The sequence below is a fragment of the Apodemus sylvaticus genome, chromosome 12 (assembly GCF_947179515.1).
Source record: "Apodemus sylvaticus chromosome 12, mApoSyl1.1, whole genome shotgun sequence".
NCBI classification, from domain to species: Eukaryota; Metazoa; Chordata; class Mammalia; order Rodentia; family Muridae; genus Apodemus; species Apodemus sylvaticus.
Genome location: NC_067483.1, coordinates 14,219,620 through 14,233,506, shown reverse-complemented (window position 1 = coordinate 14,233,506; position 13,887 = coordinate 14,219,620).

Here is a 13,887-nt window from a genome sequence, read left to right as displayed (position 1 = left end):
AATAAACTGGAGAGAGTTTATTTTGGAGCTTTACAGCAGCTTTACATCATATGTGAAACATATAGAAGAAAAAGAGGCACATATTCCCAAGAGGAGTAGATGGCAAGGAATAAACTCAGGGCTAAAATAAACCAAGTAGAATAAAAAAGAACTATACAAAGAAACAACAAAACCAGGAACTGGTTCTTTGAGAAAATGATCGAGATAGATGATCCCTTATCCAGATGAACCAGAGGCACAGAGACAGTATCCAATTTAACAAAATCAGAAATGAAAAGAAAGATATAACAACAGAAATCAAGTAAATTATAAAAATTATCATATCCAAATACAAAAGTCTATACTCAAAAAAAAAAAAAACCTGAAAAATTTGGATGAAATGAGTAATTTTATAGACAGATACCACATACCAAAGATAAGCCATTTAACTATCTCATAACGCATAAAGAATTAGAAGCAGTCATTAAGAATCTGCAAACCAAAAAATGCCCAGGACCAGACTGACTTTGTGTAGAACATTATCAGTCTTTCAAAGAAGACCTAATACCAATACTCTTCAAACTATTCTATAGAATAGAAACAGAAAAAAACAAAACAAAAACAAAAAAAAAAAAAAACAAAAAAAAACACTATCCAATCGGTTCTAACAATTATGCTCATACCTAAACCACACAAAACCCCAACAAAGAAAGAGAACTTCAGAACTTCTTATGAATATCAGTGTAAAAATATGCAATAAAATTCTTGCGAACATAATCCACAAACATATCAATATGATCATAAACCACTGTCAAGTAGGTTTCATCCCAGGGATGCAAACATGATCAAAAATCCATCAATGTGATCTCAGAGGAAAAAATACATGAATATTTCATTAGATGCTGAGAAAGCATTTCACAATATTCATTACCCCTTAAGGATAAAAGCCTTGGAAGGATCAGGAATTCAAGACCCATTCTTAAACACTGTCTTAGTCAGGGTTTCTATTCCTGCACAAACATCATGACCAAGAAGCAAGTTGGGGAGGAAAGGGTTTATTGAGCTTATACTTCCACATTGTAGCTCATCACTAAAGGAAGCCAGGACTGGAACTCAAGCAGGACAAGAAGCAGGAGCTGATGCAGAGGCCATGGAGGGATGTTTCTTATGGGCTTGCTTTCCCTGGCTTGCTCAGCCTGCTCTCTTATAGAACCCAAGAGCACCAGCCCAAATGTGGAACCACCCACAAGGGGCCCTCACCACTTGATCACTAATTGAGAAAATGCCCCACAGCTGGATCTCATGGAGGCACTCCCCCAACTGAAGCTCCTTTCTCTGTGATAACTCCAGCCTGTGTCAAGTTGACACACAAAACTAGCCAGTACAAACACTGTAAAAGTAACATACAGCAAACCAGTTCCCAACATCACACTAAGTGGAGAGAACATTGAAGCAATCCCACTAAAATCAGGGACTAGACAAGGATGCCCCCTTTCTCCCTAACTATTCAATATAGTACTCAAAGGTCTAGCCAGAGAAATTAGACAACAAAAAGAGATCAAAGTGGCACAAATTAGAAAGGAAGAATTCAAAATATCACTATTTGCAGATGATATGATAGATTCATTTAGTGACGCCATAAATTCAACCAGAGAACGCCTAAACCTGATGATCAGCTTCAGCAAAGTGGCCGGATATAAAATTAACTCAAACAAATCAGGAGCCTTCCTCTACTCAAAGAATTAACAGGCTGAAAGAAATTAGGGAAACAACACCCTTCACAATAGTCACTAAAAATAAAAAATACCTTTGTGTAACTCTAACTCAGCAAGAGAAAGATCTGTATGGCAAGAAATTCAAGGCTCTGAAGAAAGAAATCAAAGAAGCTGGAAAAATGTACCATGCTCATAGATTGACAAAATTAATATAGTAGAAATGATCAATATGCCAAAAGTAATTTACTGACTCAATGTGATACCCATCAAAATTCCAACTCAATTCTTTTTTTTTCTTTTTTTCTTTTCTATATTCTTTATTTACATTCCAGAAGCTTTCCCCTTTCCCAGTCCCCCACCCCATATGTTCCATAAGTCCTCTTCTCTCCATCCATTCTCCTATCTTTCCCCCTTCCTTTTCCCTGTCCTGGTACTCCCCTACAATGCTGGATCAAGCCTTTCCAGGATTAGGGCCCTCTTCTTCCTTTTTCATGGGAATCATTTGACATGGTAATTGTATCTTCAGTATTCAGAGCTTCAGGGCTAATTAATATCCACTTATCAATGATTGCATTCCATGTGTATTCTTTTATGATTGTGTTACCTCACTTAGGATGATATTTTCCAGTTCCAACCATTTGCCTAAATAATTTATTAATTCATTGTTTTTAATTGCTGTATAGTACTCCATTGTGTATATATACCACATTTTCTGTATCCATTCCTCCACTGAGGGATATCTGGGTTCTTTCCAGCTTCTGGCAATTATAAATAAGGCTGCTATGACCATAGTGGAACATGTGTCCTTATTGCATGCTGGAGAATCCTCTGGGTATATACCAAGGACAGGCATAGCAGTGTCCTTTGGAAATGTCTTGTCCAGTTTTCTTAGGAACCTCCAGACTGATTTCCATAGTGGTTGTACCATCTTACAATCCCACCAGCAGTAAAGGAGTGTTCCTCATTCTCCACATCCTCGCCAACACCTGCTCATTCTCCACATCCTCGCCAACACCTGCTGTCTCCTGAGTTTTTAACCCTAGCCATTCTGACTGATGTGAGGTGAAATCTCAGGGTTGTTTTGATCTGCATTTATGTAGTGGATTGCAGTGATGGATTTCCTTATATTGAACCATCCTTGCATTCCTGGGATGAAGCCCACTTGATCAAGGTGGATGATCGTTTTGATGTGTTCCTGGATTTGGTTGGCAAGAATTTTATTGAGTACTTTTGCATTGATATTCATTAGGTAAATTGGCCTGAAGTTCTCTTTCTTTGTTGGATCTTTGTGTGGTTTTGGTATCAGTGTAACTGTAGCTTCGTAGAATGAGCTGGGTAGTGTTCCTTTTGTTTCTATTCTGTGGAACAGTTTGAAGAGTATTGGTGTTAGGTCTTCTTTGAAGGTCTGAGAGAATTCTGCACTGAAGCCATCTGGTCCCATGCTGTTTTTGGTTTGGAGACTTTCTATGACCCCTTCTATTTCTTTAGGGGTTATGAGACTCTTTAGATGATCTATTTGATCCTGATTTAATTTTGGTGTTTGGTATCTGTCTAGGAAATTGTCCATTTCCTCCATATTCTCCAGTTGTGTTGAGTATAGGCTTTGGTAGTAAGGTCTGATGATTTTTTGAATTTCCTCAGTTTCTGTTGTTATATCTCCCATTTCATTTCTAATTTTGTTAATCTGTATACTGTCTCTGTGCCCTTTTGTTAGTCTGGTTAAAGGGTTTATCTAACTTGTTGATTTTTTCAAAGAACCAGCTCCAGGATTTGTTGATTCTTTGTATGGTTCTCTTAGTTTCTACTTGACTGATTTCAGCCCTTAGTTTGATGATTTCCTGCCTTCTACTCCTCCAGGGTGAAATAGCTTCTTTTTGCTCCAGGGCTTTCAGGTGTGTCATTAAGCTGCTAGTGTATGCTCTCTCCATTTTCTTTTTGGAGGCACTCATAGTTATAAGTTTTCCTCTTAGCACTGCTTTCATTCTGTCCCATAGATTTGGGTATGTTGTGTCTTCATTTTCATTAAATTCTAAAAAGTCTTTGATGTCTTTATTTCTTTTTTCACCATGGTATCATTGAGTATTGTTCAGTTTCCATGTGTATGTGGGATTTCTGTTGTTTTTGTTGCTATTGAAGGCCACTTTTACTCCATAGTGATCTTATAGGAGGCATGGGATTATTTCCATCTCCTTATATTTATTGAGGTCTGTCTTGTGACCAATTAATTATATGGTGGATTTTGGAGAAGGTACCATCAGATGCTGAGAAAAAGGTATATTCTTTTGCTTTAGGGTGAAATGTTCTATATACATCTGTTAAATCTAGTTGATCCAAAGCTTCAATTAGTTTCACTGTGTCCCTGTTTATTTTCTATTTTCCTGATCCGTCCACTGAGGAAAGTGTAGTGTTGAAGTCTCCCACAATTATTGTGTTAGGTGCAATTTGTGCTTTGAGCTTTAGTAAAGTTTCTTTTATGAATGAGGGCGCCTTTCCATTTGGAGCATAGATGTTCAGGATTGAGAGTTCTTCTTGGTGTTTTTCCTTTGACCAGCAAGAAGTATCCCTCAGTGTCTCTTTTAATGACTTTAGGTTGAAAGTCAATTTTATCTGATATTAGGTTGGCTACTCTGGCTTGTTTCCTGAGACCATTGGCTGATAAAATTGTCTTCCAGCCTTTTACTCTAAGGTAGTGTTTGTCTTTGACCCTGAGGTGTGTTTCCTGTATGCAGCAAAATGTAGGGTCCTGTTTCCTTATCCAGTCTGTTAGTCTATGTCTTTTTATTGGGGAATTGAATCCATTGATATTAAGAGATATTAAGGAATATTGATTATTACTTCCTGTCATTGTTGCTGTTATTTTTATATTTGAGTGGTTATCTTCTTTTGGGTTTGATGAAAGAAGATAACTATCTTGCTTTTTCTTGGGTGTAGTTTCCCTCCTTGTATTGGAGTTTTCTTCCTATTATTCTTTGCAGAGCTGGGTTTGTGGAAAAATATTGTGTAAATTTGTTTTTGTCATAGAATATCTTGGTTTCTCCATCTATGGTGATTGAGAGTTTTGCTGGGTATAGTAATCTTGGCTGACATTTGCGTTCTCTTAGAGTCTGCATGAGATCTGCCCAAGATCTGCTAGCTTTCATGATCTCTTTTGAGAAGTCTGGTGTGATTCTTATAGGTCTTCCTTTATATGTTTCTTGGCCTTTTTCTCTTACTGCCTTTAATATTCTTTCTTTGTTTAGTGCATTTGGGGTTTTGATTATTATGTGGCAGGAGGTATTTCTGCTCAGGTTCAGTCTGTTTGGAGCTCTGTAGGCTTCTTGTATATTCATGGGCTTCTCTCTCTTTAAGTTGGGAAAGTTTTTTTCCATAATTTTGTTTTTGCATTTTGCATTTTCTTTGACTGTGGATTCTATGGTTGCTATAGTATCTTCGGCATCTGAGATTCTTTCTTCCATCTCTTGTATTCTGTTGTTGATATTTGCATCTATGGCCCCTGATTTCTTCTCAAGGTTTTCTATCTCCAAAGTTGTCTCCCTTTGTGATTTCTTAGTTGTTTCTACTTCTGTTTTTAGATCCAGGATGGTTTTTGATCAGTTCCATCATTTGTTTCTTTGTGTTTTCCTGTAATTCTTTATAAGAGATTTGTGTTTCCTCTTTCATGACTTCTGCCTATTCACTCAAGTTCTCCTGTATTTCTTTAAGGTTTTTTTTCTTTATTTTCTTTTCTTTTCTTTCTTTCTTTCTTTCTTTTTTTTTCTTTCTTTTTTTTTTTTTTTTTTTTGCATATTTTCTTTATTGGCTTCTATCTCTTGATTCTTATTCTCCCGAATTTCTTTAAATTATTTTTGTGTTTCCATTATATGGGTTTCTAGTTTATTCATGTTCCCCTGTATTTCTTTAAGAGATTCATTTATGTCCTTTTTGTGTTCTTCTAGCAGCATCATAACCAGTGATTTTAAATCCAAATATTGTTTTTCTGGTGTGTTGGAGTAACCAGGACTTGCTGATGTTGGAGAGTTTGGTTCAGATGCTGCCATGTTGCCTGGTTTTCTGTTAGTGGCGTTCCTGCAGTTGCCCTTTGCCATCTTGTTCTCTGGCGTTAGTTGGTCTTGTCTCTTGCTGGTGTTTGAGCATCCTGTGAGGCTCTAGGGCTATTTCCACAACACTGGATGGCTGGGTTTCCCCTGCGACAGATTGCTTATGTGCTGTCCTCCTCTTGGGTGCCCTTGCAGCCCTAGTGTGCCTTGCCCCAAATTGTGTCTGTGGACCAGATGGTGCCTGTTTGCTCCTTCAGGGAGTGCTGATGGTGTATGCTGTGGGACATTTTCTGAGTGATGATCACTCTGCCGGGCAGCCAATCTCCCAACCGGGCTGGTGCACACAAGGCTAGTCTAGCTGCTCAGGCCCCAAGTCTAGGCAAAAGCCTGGCAGGCCAAGGCCCGAGCAAAGTTCCCCTAGGGCTATGAGTGTTAACTGGTTCTGTTAGGTGGCCATGATGGCAGTGTGCAGTGCTCCCTGGAAGTGCTGGGAGAGTCTGTTGGGCTAACAATCTCCTGGCCAGATTAGTAAACAGATGGCCCACTGAGCAGCCCAGGTCCTGGGGGCAGTCCAGGGCCTGTTGGCCCTAGACCCCCATTCTACCGCTATGTTAGCCTCGGGCTATGACTATTACCTGGCTTTGCCTGCTAGAACTCTCTGGCGTCCCATAGCCAAAATGGCGGTGAGTGCGCAGGCCTGGGCAAAGAATCTCTTGGCCAGGTTGGCACACTGATTCCCCCCTTTCTCTCCCCGCAACAGCCCAGGGCCTGGGTGTAGGCCAATGCCTGTCAGGCTTAGACCCCTGTGATGTTGGCCTCAGGTTATGTTTGCATACCTCAGGCTGTCTGATCTCTCTGATGTCTGAGAACCAAGATGGAGGCAAGTCTCTCATAACTTTCTGGCAGGAGGTAGATTTCTGATGTGGCTTCTGTGCAGTGAAAGGTGCTGTAATTCCGCTGCCCCTTGCAACCTGGCTGGCCAGTGATGGTCAGTGGTAGTGGGTGCTGGGCCTGCCTGGACCCTGTCACTGCTGATGGCCCTTCCACTGGACCAGCTGCTGCTGTTATTGCTGCTGCTGCCGCTGCCCCCCTTTCAGCAATTTTTGATCTTAGAACCTGAACCACTGGTGTTCTGTTCAGGAATTTTTCTCTTCCACAAATACATTAAAATATATTTCCAACTTTCTCTACCATAAGAGTCACTGTATCAGTTTTATGTTGAGGTCTTTCGTCTCTTAGACTTGAGTTTTGTGCAGAGTGACAAATATGGATCAATTTTCATTATTCACTTATCAAATTTCATTATTCTGCATCATTCTTAGATTTATCACTATTGCTCTGTAGAAAAACTTGAGGTCAGGATGGTGATTCCTACTGAAGTTCTTTTATCATTCCAAATTGTTTGGCTATTCTTGGTGTTTTGTTTTTCCATATGAAGTTGAGAATTGCTCTTTCGATGTTTGGAACTTTTTATTAGAAAATTGAAGTAAATTGCACTGAGTCTGTAAATTGCTTTAGCTAAAATGGTCATTTTCACTATGTTGTTCCTATCTATCTATGAGCATGGGAGATCATTCCATTTTCTGAGATCATCTTTGATCATTTTCTTCTGGGAACTTACATTCTTGTCATTCATATCTTTCACTTTCTTGGGTAAAGTTTGTATTACTTGTGGCTAATATGGAGGGTGTTGTTTCCCTAATTTCCCTCCAAGCCCATTGATTGTATTATGAAGGAAGGATACTTATTGTTTTGAGTATTTTAAATAATAAGTATTTTACTTATTAATCTTACATTCTGTCTCTTTACTTCAATTGTTTATTAGCTCTAGGAGTTTTCTGGTAAAATTTTTGTGGTCATTTATGTACACTATCATATCATCCTTTGACAGCACATGCACTGCCCCAGTAACAAGTTTTGGGCAAAGGCCTGGGGGATTAACAGAAAATACAGACATGGGTCATTCTGTAATGAGAAGGCCAAAGCTTTACTGAGGGACCAGCAATATATATTAAAGGCCAGGGAGAACAACAGGAAAAAACTATTGTAGTCATAGGTCAGGCACCTGGGAAGTCCCTACCACACCGGGTGGGGAATCAGGAATCAAGCTAAGATGCAGGATGTTTTGCTCTTAGGAAACCTGTGCAAACAGCTCAGCTGGGGTCGTTGAGTTAAGCTCATCTATTCCCAACAGATCTCGCTTTTTTATTTTTTAAGAATGAATAATGTCTGTCTTAGGACACCTTCCATCCAACTCCCATTACCCATCTCTGGGACTCTCTGCCAGTCCCGGAGACCCTGTCTTATGTTAGTGTGGACTGGAAAGGAGTTTCCTGTCATAGACTAACTATTCCCTAAACAGGCTGAGCCAAATTTGAGCAGATGTATTATCCTGTGCCAAAGACATAAGCACTTGTTCAGTTACTGCTCTGGACTGGTTATGTTGTTTGCACGTATGGTTTAGAAGGAACAATCCCAATGCGGCAGCCAAAAGCCCCAGCACCATGAGCCCAGACTTTTTAAATCAGGGGTGGCAATAATGTCAGTCTCTCTGATGATGGATGCAGAGTGACAAGGAATCTCCCTTCATTATTTAGAGGTATAGGCACAATTCCAGGAATTCTCACAACCACAGCAACATCTTTAGACTCTGAGCAGTTGGTCAATACATACAATCTGCTAAAACAATTCAATTTCTTCTTCTCATCTTCTGGTTCACTAGAGACTTTTCAAATTTTTTAGAATGGGTCTAAAACACATGGTTTAGTATTCAAGGAAACATTGTAAAGCACAAGACAGGAATCAAGAAATGAAGTTCTATCTAACTAAATATTACTATTTGTAATAAAACATAAACTATTCTCTAATATAAGATGTAAGGTAATAATACTCTATTCTACTTCTAATTTAGCTGCAGTCTTCCCCATAGTCCTATTAGTAGAGAGCACAACTGGCCACACAGTACTAATTATCCTCACTGGCATCAGGACGGGTGGGTTTTCCATGAAGCTCCAGTAAGTTTCTGTCTGTATGCATGTCCATAATGACAGGATGCACACAGTGCTCAGTTCCTATATGGAACCCAGATAGGACTTTCTGAATCTTTAGGGACAACACAAACAGAACCTCTCACCTTGACCAACACTGGACCAGGACCTCTCCAAACTCCTGAAGATAACTCTTTCCGTTTTACTAAACCCTCTGTCTTCTTTGCACCTTTCCAATGTCTGTCTGCAGCAGGAAGATTATCTCTATCTATTAATAAAAATTTTAAAGTATAAAGAAGAAAGGACAATCTAGCATGTGGAGAGGTAAACTCCCCCTTTTATTTTTTCAAGATAATTTATTTTTTACAGTATGATTAGCAGTATCCACTATAGTTTGCCCTTGTAGATTATATGGAATCCCTGTTTTATGAATAATATGAAAGTCTGCTCAAAAATTTCCAAAGGATCTGCTGGTATATGCTGGACCATTATCAGTTTTTAACAGATTTGGGCCTCCCGTGCAAGCAAAAGCTTGTAAATAATGATTTTTTTTTTTAACGTCATTTACCTTTTCACCACTATGTGCAGATGCAGAAATCATACCACAAAAGGTACCTATAAATACATGAACAAATAGCTTCCTAAATAATGGGACATGAGTCACATCCATTTGCCAAATATCATTTGCTTTAAGACCTCTGGGATTCATCCCTAAATTTGGGGATGAAATTAACTGAGCACACTGAGAGCATTGAATAACAATTTGTACAACTTGTTCTCTAGTAACATTGCAGTGAAAGTTCAAAGAATTTGATTCTGTTAATTGTACAGAATTAGGAATTTTTTAACTTTTACTTCATTCCCGAAAATAACAGCAGCTGTCCCATTGGATGATTTAACAGTGAAAACAAATTGAGCACAATCCAAAGGGTAAGAGAATATAATCTTCAGAAAGACTACTGGATGAGTTTTAAAAACTTGACACACCTTATTATCTGGATAATGATTATCAAACTAGCAATTGGAAACACATCTAATTAAGGCCCAGTCAGCAAAACCTTGGGATAAAATTTGTTGTTGTTCCATATTATAGCATGTAATCATAGCATCAGGTTCATTGCCAAATGTTTTCAAGCTTGTTTTATATGCCTTAAACAGTAAGGATACTACTGCCTGTGGATAAGACAATACAATTTTTGAAGATCAGCATAAGCTGCTAGAAGTACCTTCTCCTCTTTACCTGTCAAAATAATATCATCCATGTAACGCATTTTGTACATCTGAGAATACTTTTTCCTTAAGTGTTGTAGAGCTGTTGCTTGACATACACTTGACACATAGTGGGGCTATTAGTCATTCCTTGAGGCAGCACTATTCAATGGCAGTGATATGCAGGCTATCTAAAATTAATAGAGGGGATACTAAAAGCAAAACACTCACAATCCTTGGGATGCATGTATAAATCTATAGGAAATATAAAAGCACTCATGGAAACAAATTTTATCAACTTGTCTTTTGGATATCAATTATCAATTTTGCCTAAAATGCTCGCCATGTAATAGGCCAAGTATCAATACTCTGTCATGACCAGTTTGATAAATGATTGAAACAAGGAACCAATGTTTTATCAGGTTCTTAAGACATTCTTTTCAAAATACTTTCACAACTCTATCTAACAATACTTTATTGACACACCAAAAGCTTTAGAGTAGTATGTTAAAACTTTACTTGGAAATGAAAAAGGGTGACTCCATATTAATGCTCCCTTTGCCAAGGAATGGCTGTGAACACATAACTTAAGCAACTGATCCCAGTAGCTTTTCTACTATCTGTAAAGTTATTTGTCTTTTGCCAGTTAATTTGCATGACACCTTGACACCTTGAGAACAGAGGTTTAAGTCCTCTTGTGGTAAACTTAGAGCAATGTCTTAGCCAATAAATGTTTTACAATTATCAGAATGCAAAGCAAGAAACAACCTTCTGAATCCATAATAATTTGTATGGAATAGGCAGGCCAGATTTTAATGTCTTCATAAGTTCTCCATAGCCTTATTAACCTTTCATAGATCGTAAGTATGAATTGTATTTTGAACCACACCTGGACAGATCTGTCAATAATGCTGTTTTCTGCCTGAAACTTCCTAGGTGGGATTTGCAAGACAAAAGCAGTGCCTCACAAGCTCAAGCTTCCACTGATACAGCTCTGAGCTTTTCATTTATTCAAATATAAATTATTTTCTAATCTGAGCCTATTGCCTGAGACTCAGCCCAACAACCACCTATACTGTAAGGCAGTAGCCTTCAACGGGACTCCATTGTATGAGGGTCAATTAACAAAAAGAACCTGAAATTTGAAGGTTCCTGGAAAAATTCTACTAGCTGTTTTTAGCAGCTACAAATTTTTGAAACAGTTTAAAAGTAGCCTGTTAGATACCAAACAAATTCAAACTGAGATCTCCTTTTCAATCTTTAGGAGATAAATTTTGCTTCTACCACTGTATACAACAAAGCTTGAGAAAAAAGTGGGGCAATAGGCCTATACAGGCCACAGCTGTTTTTAACTTTTATCATTTTTGAAATCACAAAACTTGTCTGCAAGTTCTTATGTTTGAATGTCTGACAGTATAACTTATAATACCTCATTAAAGAGACGTTGTTTTAAATCTTATCCCTTACAAGTCTAAAGGTTTATGGGACATATGGGGAGGGGGCATCCAGGAAAAGGGAAATCATTTGGAATGTAAACAAAGAATATAGAAAATAAAAATATTAAAAAAAAAGAATTACATAAAATATTATGCCAATTTAGAAGTATCTTAGGGGCCTGTTTTTCTTGGGTAGGGTTATTCCAGGTGTTGTCGTTTAAGATAAATCCAACCCTGAGTTACCAGTTTTAAACTAACTTTTTGTTACCAATGTAATAATTTTTAATCATGCCCAGTAACTTCTAAGCCAATACCCTATAGTCAAGACATGCAAATCATATTTATACCGGCAAGACTAATCAGAAACAAAAATGAAGCAACTACATAAATCTTATAAATTTAAACTAAACAGTTGTTTTTTATAGCTGAAATTTCAAGAGAAAAAGCACTTTGTACCCAATTGCACAGATTTCTATAGGAGAAATAACCATCAACCTACTTGCCCTAGAACTTGAGAAGCTGCTGGACCTTTTAAAAGCAGGTTTTCTCTATCTGTGCTTGACTCCTAGCTAAATGCAGGACAGCTTAAATCAGCCTCTGCTGTGCAAACTGCGACCGAATAAAGAGATAGACCACCAGCAGATAATGTTTTTACCATTTTTTCTTTTCAACATGAAACATAGAACAATCATTCAAACAATGAAGCAAAAGTCAGACACAAGTTGACAGGTGGTTAAATTGGTACACCAAAGTCAAACAATACATAGAGAGGGAAAAGCACTTGTAACCAGTACTATCTCGAGTAGGGTCCATAGAGGAAACATGACGTCTCCATGTTTCCCCTTGTCCCTAGCAGAGTTTTAAAATCCATTTTCCTTCTCTCTTTCTCTTTCTCTCTCATGTTTATAAATTTCGGGGGGGGGGTTGTGTTGTGTTGTTGTTTTTTTGTTTTTTTTACTCTTTTTGTTTTATTTTATTTTATTCCCTATTCTTCTTGCCTGATGCAGTTCTAGACTGCTGAATGTTTGCCTAATAAAATTCCCCATCCAAATTTGATGTCACACGCTAGCTGATCTTAGTGTCAGGCCTACAGCGATTCAGTCTAGTCATTATCCCTTTTGCACCCCTGCAACAACAGCCTTCAAAAGATGACATTTATAGTGCTAACATGAATGCTGCATATTGCTTACCATACAGGATACATAACTTTTTCAGTTCCTGTGTATCTCTACCCAAGACAGTATCCCTCAGTTCATCTCTCTGTTTCCACACCCCAATTTCAGGCACCAATCTGTAGCTGCCATTTCCCTTTTCTCTGGGTGCCTTATTTTCCCCAAGCTTTTTCCAGATATATAACCTTGTTTATCTAACCTATTTTGAACCAATTGAGTAGTTAGTATGGCCCCTATTTTCATGAGGACATCTCTTCCCCAAAGATTAATAGGTAAATGATTTAAAATAAAGACTTGAAACCATCCTTTGTGGCCTTCCTCATCCTTCCACTTTAACACCTTACTACTCCTAAGTAGATGAGTGGCTGTTCCTACACCCTGTAAAGTAGATTGAGATACATCTAGAAGCTAATTCTTTGGCCAAAAGGCTATTGAAATTACTGTAGTATCTGCTCTATTATCCAATAATCCCTTCATAAGTTTTCCATCAATCCATAGAATAAGTGTAGGGCGTTTATCTAAAGATGATACCCAAAAGGCACCTGATCCTCTAGAGCCAAATCCTTGATTCCCCCTAGAAGTCTTAAATACTGCATTATTACTATGGAATTTTGGTAGGAGGACTAAAGCTTTCCTAATTGGGGCTTGGAAATTAGTATGGAATTTTGATAGGAGCCTTATTAGTATGGAATTTTGGTAGGAGGACTAACTGAGCAATCTGTCTCCTTGGAGAATAACCACAACCCCTCTTTCTATAGACGCTATACTTTTAATTTCTCCAGTATAATTAGCATCAATTACCCTAGGAAGAATCCTTATTCCTTTCATTAAGGCACTAATGTGTCCTAAAAGAAGGTCTCTGCTTCCAGCTGATAAAGGTCCATAGACTCCAGTACCTAGAGCTGGAGGACCCATTTGAGGTGTCAATACTGCTCTGGTGGATGAGCAGAGGTCCAGTTCTGCCCTTCCTGAGGTACCTCTGACAAGGACTTGGACATAAAAGGATTGGTTTGGGGAACAAGTCAAATTGGTATAGGGGTTATGGAAGAGGTATTCATGGCTCTGTACACTCTAGTTTGAGGGCCCCAGAGAGGGCCCCTTTCCCTGTTTCCAGAAAGGTAAAGGGAACAGCCTTCTGCATCTTGATTAGATCTGCAGTCATTGCTCCAATGGTGTCCTTTGTGACAGCAAAGACTCCAAGACCTGAAGTCCCTCTATTTTTAGGACATTCTCTTTTAAAATGTCCCGGTAATCCACATCCAAAACACGTTTTATTCCCATTGGAACGTTCATGCATGGCGGCTGGCATAACCTGCCCCATGACATAATTACTATCATTTTTTTGCTAATGT